At 46.8% G+C, this 11163-nt stretch overlaps 1 protein-coding gene across 1 annotated transcript in view; it reads left to right on the top strand.

Annotated features, from left to right (window-relative positions):
* The first annotated feature begins 267 nt into the window (after positions 1–267).
* JPH3 (junctophilin 3) overlaps positions 268–11163 on the top strand; it is a 156557-nt gene continuing 145661 nt past the window's right edge. The window contains exons 1-2 of the mRNA XM_082368711.1: positions 268–1136; positions 2772–2865. The gene's annotated coding sequence lies outside the window, so the exon portion shown is untranslated. The remainder of the gene's footprint in view (positions 1137–2771; positions 2866–11163) is intronic.

The following is an 11163-nucleotide window of genomic DNA, read 5'->3' as shown; positions in this document are numbered from 1 at the left end:
CCCTCGTAGAGTTGAGGTGGTAGGTGTGGAGCACTTGGCGTCCGGCAGATGCTCAGTTAACGTTAGCAGTTGGGATGATGGCCCTCAGGTGGAAGGCTGATTGCACCACCCATCCTGGGTATCACTGTTGTGAAGCTGCGCGACCCAGGGCAGGTCTCCCCGTCCCGTCACAAAGGTGACACTAGAGGGGGGCTTGCAGCCCTGCCTGCACCGGAGCATCCCCTGGGCTAGGGAGGAGCTGAGCCTCTGCCTGGGAAGATGACCCGGACCCCCGCGCATCACTGAACGGCAGTGTCAACTGTGGGTGGGAGGAGGGGTCGGTGCCGAGAGGGGAGTTAGGGCTTTGAAAACCATTGTCTCTGGCATGTCCGAGACAACCCTCACGCATGAGGAGGAGCAATCAGAGGACGCTGGAAGGTTCCCTGAGGAGGCGGGCGTGAGGCAGGAGAGGGGGTTGGGGACGGCCCTTGCTCAGGCAAGAATGACCCCAGGCATGGGAGCAGGGGTAGGGGGTCTGATCTTGGAGGAAGATGGCACAGGTGTGGCCCTTACCTCCCCTCCCGAAGAAGACAGAAGGCCGATGTGGTCTCTGTTCTGAGCTGAATTGCTTCCTTCCAGAAGATATGTTGAAGTCCTGACCCCCGTTACATGGGAATGTGGCCTTATTTGGAAATAGGGTCTTTGCAGATATCATCAGGTTGAGATAAAGTCGTTAGGGTGGATCTTAATCCAGTAGGCCTGGTGTCTTTATATGAAGAGGAAACGCAAAGGGAAGAGGCCATGTTAAGACCGAGGCAGAGACTGGGGGGAGGCAGCCACAAGCCAAGGACACCTGGACCCCCAGAAACTGGAAGAGGCAGGAAGGACCCTCCCTAGAGCCCCCAAGAGGGAGCACGGCCCTGCCTCCACGTGGACTTCAGACTTTAGGTCTCCAAACTGTGAGAGAATCCATTGCTGTTGTTGTAACGCCCCCACCCCCGCCCCCAGTTCATGGCCCTTTGTTGTGGCCGCCCCAGGACACTGATCCAGTCTCCAAGGCCAGGGCGGGATGGCCGATCGGCGAATGTGCAACACTGCCCATCATCTACCTGAGAGCCATCCCAACCTGTTCTGTCTCGCTGTCTCAGACTACAAAGGTGGGAAAACAGATTTTTATGTGCCCAGCTTCCCTTGCATCCAGGAGTCACTGTATGGTCCCGTTCTGGCCAGCAAGACCCAAGTACGTCTGCCGAGAGGTTTCTAGAACACTTCTGCTTCTTTAATAGAAGAAGTGTGTCAGGCATCCCTCCTTACCCTCCCCGTCGGGGCTTCCTTGAGCACAGCGCGGCCGCGGTGTAGGGGCCACGGCACTGGGGACCGTGCTGCTGGTGGTGCTGGCGCATCACGCAGGTGCTCAACTCAGCTTCTCCCACGAGAAAAATAAAACCACATTTGTTCCAGTTACCTGGGCTTTCTGCTACCTGCTGCTGAATGCATGCCTTCCTCGATACCGTGGTCTGCCCCTGGGAGCCTTCCCAAACCCGTCTTCCCTCTGGTGGACCAGAGGGGTAAGGGCAGGCGCTCCGGACGTCAGACGAGCAAACTCTAACCGTGGCTCCCTCACCCCCAGCTTGCAATTCACCCCCTCCTCCCAGCGCCTCAGCCCTCTCGACATGGAGATAAAGATATCGACTTGGGAAGATGGCTAGATAGTTAAGATAATGCAGGTGCTTGGCGGATGCTCGAGAAGTAGCGGCTACCACCATTTCCAGGAGCATCTTCAGCCCCAGGTTCTGATGTACACAGGGGCTCCACAAAAGCCTCAGCACTGGAAATGCTGTAGGCAGGGCCCAGGCGAGGAGTGGCCCGTCTCACCAGGACTTTGAACCAGCACTTGACACCGTATGGGTCCCCTTACCTCAGTGCGTGTGCGTGTTTACATCACAGACACCCGCGTCAGAGAACACGAACGGCCCTGTATCATCATGGTCGTTGCCACTGAGGGCGTGGGTTCTGTGCACAGGGCACGGTGCGGGAAGTCACCTGCCAGAGGACAGACAGCAAGTGGCAGCTAGGCCTCAAGGCCGGCAGCTCCTGGTGCCTCCGGCCAAGCTAAGGGTTTTGGCACCGAGAGCAGGAAGGGCAGAAATGCCAGGGGACAAAGCACTTTCACGCCTCATTTAGCCTTGTGACATGCTTTGAAATCAATAGATCATTATCCTCACCTGGTAAAGGAGGCGATCAGGCCTGGGGGAAGGAGAACAGATTGTGGCGGAGCTCACCCTAGAACAAAAGATTCCTGACCCCAAATCCTACTGCCCTGTGCCCTCCAGAAAGGCTGAAGATCAAGCCCGGGCCAGGATGACACCTCTGTGGGCGAGGAGGGTCACTGGGGCTCAGGTGACCATGGTGTCAAGGAGCTAACACCTGTCGAGACCTACTGGAGGCTGGGTGCTTTGCATCGTCATCTCGCTCGGCTCTCTTTGGACTCAAAGAGGCTCAGAGAGGCCACTTGCCCATGTAGACAGCCAGCAAGGACAGACCCCATATCCTCCCCGCTATGTGACGCTAATCACCATGGGGGTTTCCTGACCAAGTAGGGACCTTTGCCCGGCGTTTTAACCAGAGCCGGTCTGATACGTATGTATGATGTATGTTTATATATTAATATGTATTTGGCTTCTGCTTAAGATTTTGTTTGAAGAGGATGTCCTGTGGCTAATGTTTTTAACCAGTGGTCCACATATCACACGTGTGATTCTTGGTAATGAGACTTATTTTCTTTCCTGCAGGGACAGTATTCCTCAAGAACTTCTGGACAGAGCCGTCAGAACCGTTCCTGGCTACAGTATACAGCAAGGCCATGCTGACATGTCCCAGGTAAAGGTTAGTAGTGTCAAAACACATGTGCTGGTGGCTTAGTTAAATTCTGAGTTCCCTGAGAGCAGGGACCAGGTCTGATACTTTTCTGTCACTTTGGGTTTCCAGCTCTAGACAGTTGCCTTGTACATAGTAGGTGTTTATTAAATGTTTGAGACGGTCATTCTGAATTCCCAAATAAGTTTTTGTGATGCTTCTCCCAAGCAGAAACATTTTCTTCTGTAAAGATCATGGTACTGTGCTAATTTCTCCAATTAGTGGGATAGCTTGTCTATCAATTATGATCTCTTGTGTATAATTATGGTTCTACCCAAGTGCTTGCAAAGTGGAATGTTTTCCAAAATATTGTTGATATTTCCTTATAACATAGCATCAGTCCCAGGATGGGAAAGACTTGAGCTGAAAGAGAATTTAGCAGTCAGGCAGGTTAACTTCTTAACTAGCAGATGAAGAAAAGAGGTAAAGGGCTACCAGGGATCACCCAGTCAACCCACTTATCACCCGCGTTGGGGAGTGATTGCTGGTGCAGAAAGTAATTGATGTGATTTACAACCTTTTCAGATTTTTGATCAACTACATGTTGTGGTTTTTTTTATAATTTTATTTATTTATTTATTTGGCTGCATTGGGTCTTCATTGTTGCATGTGGGCTTTCTGTAGTTGTGGCGAGCAGGAGCTACTACTCTTCGTTGTGGTGCGTGGGCTTCTCATTGTGGTGGCTTCTCTTGCTGCGGAGCACGGGCTCTAGGCCTGTGGGCTTCAGTAGTTGTGGCACGTGGCCTCAGTAGTTGTGGATCGCAGGCTGTAGAGCGCAGGCTCAGTAGTTGTGGCGCACGGGCTTAGTTGCTCTGCGGCATGTGGGATCTTCCCGGACTGGGGCTCAAACCCGTGTTGGGTTTGAGCTCAAACCTGCGTTGGCAGGCGGATTCTTAACCAATGCACCACCAGGGAAGTCCGGATCAACTACATGTTTGACCAAATTTCTCTGTTTTTCATATGTGTTAACATTTTGCAATAACATGTGCTAGTCACTATCGATCCATGCTTCTGACATCAGATTTGACTTCATCCATGTTCCCTGCTAACTAGCGGCTCCCAAGAGCAGCTCTGCTTGCTCACGGTGACTAGTACATGTGAGGTAATCGACTGAATGATTGCTGGAACTTGGATTGAAATGTTGCATATGACTTTCTCATTAAGTCTGATGGCCCACTCGGCAGGCATCCTAGACCATCCTGTATAATCGCTGCTGGGTTTTAGTGAGAAATATCTTTGGTTGCAATGGACAGTGACGTTAAACATTTAGGGTTTGTTTTTCTCACATGACAATAAATCCAGAGATGGGTAGTGTTGGTGGTGCTGCTCCAGCAATGATGCTCAGTGACGTCAGGGACTGCATCTGTGATTCTTTTTGGCCTTTCCTCATGGTATCAATATGGCTGCCACAGCTCTAGGCATCACATCCTACACTAAATGCAGGAAAATCGGAGGAAGGGAAGAAATCAGCAGTGTACAATTCAATAGTTTTTAGTTAAAAATTAAAAGAGTACAACCATGCACAACCATCACTACAATTTTAGAACATTTTAACCACCCCAAAAGAAACCCTGTACCCATTACTATCACTCCTCAGTTATCCACGACAACCCCAGCCCTGGCAACCACTGATCTATTTTCCACCTCTGTGGATTTGCCTCTTCTGGACATTTCATAGAGATGCAATTGTACAATATTTGGTCTTTTGCCACTGACTGCTTTAAGTTAGCATGATGTTTACAAGGTTCATCCATGTTGTAGCATGTGTCAGTTTTCCCCATCTTTTTGAGGTATAACTGACAAATAAAATTAAATACATTTAAGGTGTACAACCCGATGATTTGATGTACACGTACACTGTGAAGTGATTACCGCAATCAAGCTAATTAACATTTCCATCACCTCACACAGTTACCTTCTTTTTTTTTATTAATTGAAGTATAATTGACCTACGACACTGCGTTGGTTCCAGGTGCACAACATAGTGACTCAGTGTTTCTATACATAACAAAATGGTCCCCACTATAAGTCTAGTTAGCATCTGTCACCATACAAAGTTACTATAATATTATTGGCTGTATTCCCCATGCTGTACAATTCCATCCCCATGACTCATTTATTTTGTAACTGGAAGTTTGTACCTGTTAATCTCCCTCACCTATTTCACTCATTCCTCCCACCCCCATCCCCTCTGGCAACCGTGTATAAGTCTGTTTCTGTTTTGTTATGTTTATTCATTTGTTTGGTTTTTTAGATTCCACATATAAGTGAAATCATGATATTTGTCTTTCTCTGCCTGACTTATTTCACTCAGAATAATACCCTCCAGGTCCATCCATGTTGTCACAGATGGCAAGATTTCATTCTTTATTACAGCTGGCTAACAGTCCTTGACTATGCATACCACATTTTCTTTATCCATTTATCCAGCAATGAACAGTTGGGTTGCTTCACTATCTTGGCTATTGTAAACAATGCTGCAGGGAACATAGGGGTGCATTTATCTTTTCGAATTAATGTTTTTGTGTTCTTCAGAAAAATACCCAGAAGTGGAATTGCTGGATCATATGGTAGTTCTATTTTTAATTTTTAAAGGAAGCTCCATGTTGTTTTCAGAGTGGCTGCACCAATTTACGTTCCCACCAACAGTGTACGAGGGTTCCTTTTTCTCCACATCCTCGCCAATACTTATTATTTGTTGTTTTTTTGATAATAGCCATTCTGACAGGTGTGAGGTGATCTCTCATTGTGGTTTTGATTTGTATTTCCCTGATGATTAGTGATGTTGTGCATCTTTTCATGTAATGTTGGCCATCTGTATGTCTGCCTGGAAAAATGTCTATTCAGATCCTCTGCCCATTTTTCAAGTGGGTTTTTTTTTTTTAATGTTGAGTTGTATGAGTGCTTTGTATATTTGGATATTAACCTCTTATCAGAAATCTCATTTGCAAATATCTTTCTCCCATTCAGTAGGCTGCCTTTTCGTTTTGTTGATAGTTTCCTTTGCTGTACAAAAGATTTTTAGTTTGATATAGTACCATTTGTTTATTTTTGCATTTGTCCCTTGCCTGAGGAGACAGATACAAAAAAAAAAGAAAATACTGCTAAAACCACTGTCAAAAGAATGTACTGCCTATGTTTTCTTCGAGGATTTTTATGGTTTCAGGTCTTACATGTAAGTCTTTAATCCATTTTGAGTTTATTTTTATATATGGTTAAGAAAGTAGTCCAGTTTGATTCTTTCACATGTAGCTGTCCAGTTTTCCCAACACCATTTATTGAAGAAGCTGTCTTTCCCACATTGTATATTCTTGCCTCCTTTGTCATAGATTAATTGACCATATGTGTGTGGGTTTATTTCTGGGCTCTCTATTCTGTTGCATTTATCTATGTGTCTGGTTTTGTGCCAGTACCATACTGTTTTGATCACTGTAGCTTTGTAGTATAGTCTAAAGTCAGGAAGTACGATGCCTCCAGCTTTGTTCTTCTTTCTCAAGATTGTTTTGCCTATTTGGGGTCTTTTGTGTTTACATACAAATTTCAGAATTATTTGTTCTAGTTCTGTGAAAAATGCCATTGGTATTTTGATAGAGATTGTATTGAATCTGTAGACTGCTTCAGGGAGTATGGTCATTTCAGCAACATTAATTCTTCCTATCCATGAGTACTGTAAATCTTTCCATTTGTTTGTATTGTCTTTAATTTCTTTCATCAGTGTCTTATAGTTACCTTTTTTGGTCTGTGATGAGAATACTTAGAAGTCTACTCTCTTAGCAAATTTCAGGGGCACTATACAGTATTAACGCTAGTCACCATGCTGTATATTAGATTCCCCAGAACTTATTCATCTTGTAACTGAATGTTTGTACCCTGTGATCAACATTGATTGCTGTTTGTGATGACATTTTATTCAGCGTTGTTGGGGCCATGGTTACCTGATACAGTAGGCAAACCTCATTGTTTACCCCTGGGGTAGTAGGAGAGCATTTATTAAGCAGACACTGGAGCATAGCACAGAGGTCCAAGGCACTGTCTCTCTTAGGGAGTTTACATCTCTAGCCGGGGAGCATAATGTACACACACGAATGAAGAAAGCCCTCGGAATCATGGAGGTTTGCTGTGCTTGCTTCTTATATTATCACCTCACAAGGCAATGAAAGCTGCCGGCTGCCAGGGATTATAGTGGGCACTTTATATATTTAATTCTCAGCAAGGCCCTGCAATAGAATGGATGCTCTTGACTACATGTACTGGAAAATCCAACTCAAAGGGGCTTAAACGAAAAAGAAATTCATTGTCAAAAAGTCCTGAGGTGTGAAGATTCTAGAGTTGGTGAATGTATTGGCTCAAGGACACCGTTGAGGACCCAAGCTGCTTCTGCCCTCCTCAGTGTGTCAGCCTTGACCTTAGTTTGGCTCTCCTCATGCTCACAAGTGGCTGCAGCTGTTCCAGGCATCACATCTGGCATCCAGAAGAAGAAGAAAGATTATCTTTCTTTGTGTGACAATTTTAAGGGCAAAAAAATAAAAACAAACAAAACAAAAATCTTTTACTGAAGCCCCTTAACTTAGGTTGTATCATATGCCCATGCTTAAATTAATCACAGACAAGAGGAAGAGAGTCATCATGGTGACCTTGACCAATCAGGATATGCCTTCTGGGGCTGGAGCCAGCCTCTCCTGAAGCCTATGGATGTGCAGAGAGTGTGGAAGCCAGAACAATGTCAGGGCTCTGCTTGCAAATGAGGACACTGGGGCTCACAGAGGTTATATAACTTGCAGGAGGTCACATCTGGTATACTGTATGCCAGATTTCTAGTGCAGATCTGTCTGGCCCCAAATCTCTCTCCACCAGACTACACTGGTGCTTTACATGAGGTGGCAAGGTTGGATAGGGAAGGGCTTATATCATTACAGGGCTGTTATTACCTTTTTTACAGTCATAATCACAGTGACCATCGTACTCCATTAGAGCCAGCTTGTGAGTGTGTGGGTGCTCCGTAATCATTATTCTTATAGCTGGGCAGATACAGTCTAGCCCCAGATAATCCCATAGCTCATTCCAACATTGTGTGAAGGTCAAGTCTGCCAGCTTAATCACCTCCACTTCTCTGGAGATGGACTCTGCAGCCTCTCGCGCTTCCTTCCTCCTTGTCCAGCCCTCAGCTAGTTCTCCGAATGAGCGCCATGCTAGGACTGGGAAGGAAGTTGTTGTGTCTGCCTGGATCACTCATTAGCATCCCTGGGAAGTTTGACGAGGGAGGAGGTTCGTGTGGCTGTGTGTCATGAGGCTGGAGCATCCCTGGACTTGCTGTCTAACCCATCTATGGTCCGCTGCCCCGGCTAAGGGAGGAGTGGGTGCCTCGGCAACAGGCTCCTTGTCCTCATCTCTCACTCGACACTCGCACGGCGCTGCACGTCACTAGCATGGAAACGGGCTGTGCCCTGCCTTGGTCCTGAGCTGATCGGGGCTAAGACCTTCTTCCTGCCATCTGGGTTCATGAACAGTTAGCGACGTCAGAAGCGGGACAGCTGGGAAAGCCCAGAGCTTTGGAAACTTGGGTTCTGTCTTCCCTAACTTGGCTTTGGGCGTGCCACTTATTCCCTCTGTACCGTAGTTTTCTTATCTGTGTAATGGGGCGCCGCATTGCAGGGTTGCTATGTAGCTCAGGGACCAAGGATACTGAAACTTGACAAATGGCTGGCACCCAGGAGCAGCGGCCACGAGTGCCATTATCACTGGACTCGGGCCAGTAAAACTTGGGATGAAGTCAGGGCTCCTACATGAAACTGTTGAGTTTTATAAACTATGGGCCAATTTCTTACCACACTTGGGTGTGGCCGAGTTGGATTCAAATGAAGTGAATTGAGCCGGTAGTCACCTGACATCTTGGCATACTCTGAAATGAGAGTTTAAATTTTCCTATGAAGGCAGACTTCAAAGTCTCCTGAGCTTCCTCGCTTTGTCCAGGGAACTCCGAAAGAAACATTCCATGGATTTGTTTCCTTCCGGGTGAGTGTACCAGCTCCCTCTGGCTGCTTGGTACCTTAACATGTATTTATTATCTTACAGTTCTGGAGGTCAGAAGTCTGAAATTAGTCTTTTTAAAAATATTTATTATTTTTTTATTTATTTAGGCTGTGCCGTGTCTTAGTTGCGGCATGCCTGTGTGATCTAGTTCCCCGACCAGTGATCGAACCTGGGCCCCTGCATTGGGAGTGTGGAGTCTTACCCACTGGACCGCCAGGGAAGTCCCTGAAATTAGTCTTACAAGTTTAAAACACGTGCATTAAAAGTGCAATGTGATCGGGACTTCCCTGGCCGTCCAGTGGTTAAGACTTCGCCTTCCAAAGTAGGGGGTGAGGGTTTGATCCCTGGTCGGGGAGCTAAGATCCCACATGTCTTGCTGCCAAAAAACCAAAACGTAAGACAGAAGCAATATTGTAACAAATTCAGTAAAGACTTTAAAAACGGTCCACATCAAAAAAAAAAAGTGCAGTGTGCTCAGTGCTGCAGGCGGTGACCACCCTCCTGGGGTGAAACCATCTGCTGAGCACCAGGAAGAGATCCTAGGTCACTTCTGAAGACCAAGAGATCTGGCTCCGGATTGACATTGGCCCTCTGTATCCACGAGAGTCCAGACAGGAAAACAGACCACCCCAGCTCTTTTGGCAGGAGAATTCAACACAGGGCACTGGTGGAACAGGTGTGGAAGGCTGGAGAGGCAGAGAGGTAACATGCAGTAGCAGAGGGCAACACAGGCTCGGCCCCCGGAGGGGTGATGCTGCACGTGGTCACTCCTCACCCATCTCCCGACGCGTATCCTTTGGGAAGAGCGAGAATTCCCCCCACAAAGTCCCGTTGGCTGGTTTGCTAGCTCTTAGCCTACTGCAACATAAAGTTGTGACATGTTGGCTTCGCAAAGTGGATTTGCAGGTTCTATACCCACCTCGTCTAGTCCTCACTAAATTAAACACATGCCTTAGAAAGATTCCTGCAAAGAAACTGAGGATTGAAGCAAATACTACGAAACCTGAACACAAGTGAGAGCCAGAAAGCGGCAGAGGCAGCTGTCCTATTCCTGCCCAAGCTCTTTATCAGACCTGTCCCATGGAGAAAACAAAGACGATCATCCAATCTGACCTCAAAGACAGCCCCAGATTCCAGATGATCAAGAAGTCTATTTGAAACACGTATTCAAAAACCCATGATCATTGGCAAAAATCCTCACCCAAAGGCATCTTTCTGCCTTGAGTCAGTGATGATAGAAGCTGACAATTAGCAGGACATTAAAAAACATCATTTCACCTTTTACTCAGCCCTTAAAAAATTCCCTGTTGAGGGAATTCCCTGGTGGTCCAATGGTTAGGACTCGCCAGGGTTCAATCCCTGGTCAGTCCCACAAGCCACACGGTACATGCCATGCCCCCCAAATTTCCGTGTTGATATGGGTCTTATGATTTTTGCATAAAATATGAGAACAGAGGCGCATGTGTATAATTCATAAATTTTAAAACACACATATATTGTGCTGGAAAGTTTTTGCCCTAAAGAATTCACGTCTATTAGCTGTCAAAACAAAAACGGAAACCAAAACCCCATATCAAACAGTGACTGGTTGTAGGAAACATTTTAGCTTTATGCACTATGTAATTGAGAATTCTGTAACGGGGATGGCTACAGGCTAATGGTGAGGGCCTAGATGTGTTTTTTATTGTTGGGGAGAGCCTGCTGTACAGAGAAGGTGTTTGCTAGAGGATTTTGTCTGTTTGTTTGTTTGTTTACTGATTTATTAGAACTGGACTAAGGAGCCCCTTCCCCACTCCGTGTTGTTCTTACTTCTCAGCAGAGTGAGGGTTGGGTGGCGGGGAGGCTAGAGCATCTAACAGCCAGAAATGGGGGGACGGCTCTGGCTCCCCTACCGTACGTGGGTGCCAGTCCTAAGTGCACAGGACCTTACAGAGAAAACACAGTTGTGGATCTTTCTCCCCTTCAAGGCTGGGGCAGGAAGTGGAGACCAGTGTCCCTCCCCCCCCCCCTTCACCCAGAGCCCATGCCTGGCTTGGAGATGGAGTGTGGAGACATATGCATTTGGATGGTTGGTAGGGACTCTTACCCAAGACTTTCAAGGAGAACTTGACCTCCCTGAAATTATACACAACATTTTCATGTAAATACCTGTACCCACTTTTTACAGCAAAGGGTCCATAACTTTCACCGTATTCCCAGATAAGCCCGAGACCCAAGGGATGTTGGCAAGAGTTGGGA

The sequence above is a fragment of the Balaenoptera borealis genome (assembly GCF_965194805.1).
Source record: "Balaenoptera borealis genome assembly, chromosome: 19".
Taxonomy (NCBI): Eukaryota; Metazoa; Chordata; class Mammalia; order Artiodactyla; family Balaenopteridae; genus Balaenoptera; species Balaenoptera borealis.
Note: the sequence above shows the minus strand (reverse complement) of the source record. Positions and strands in the feature narration are given on the sequence as shown.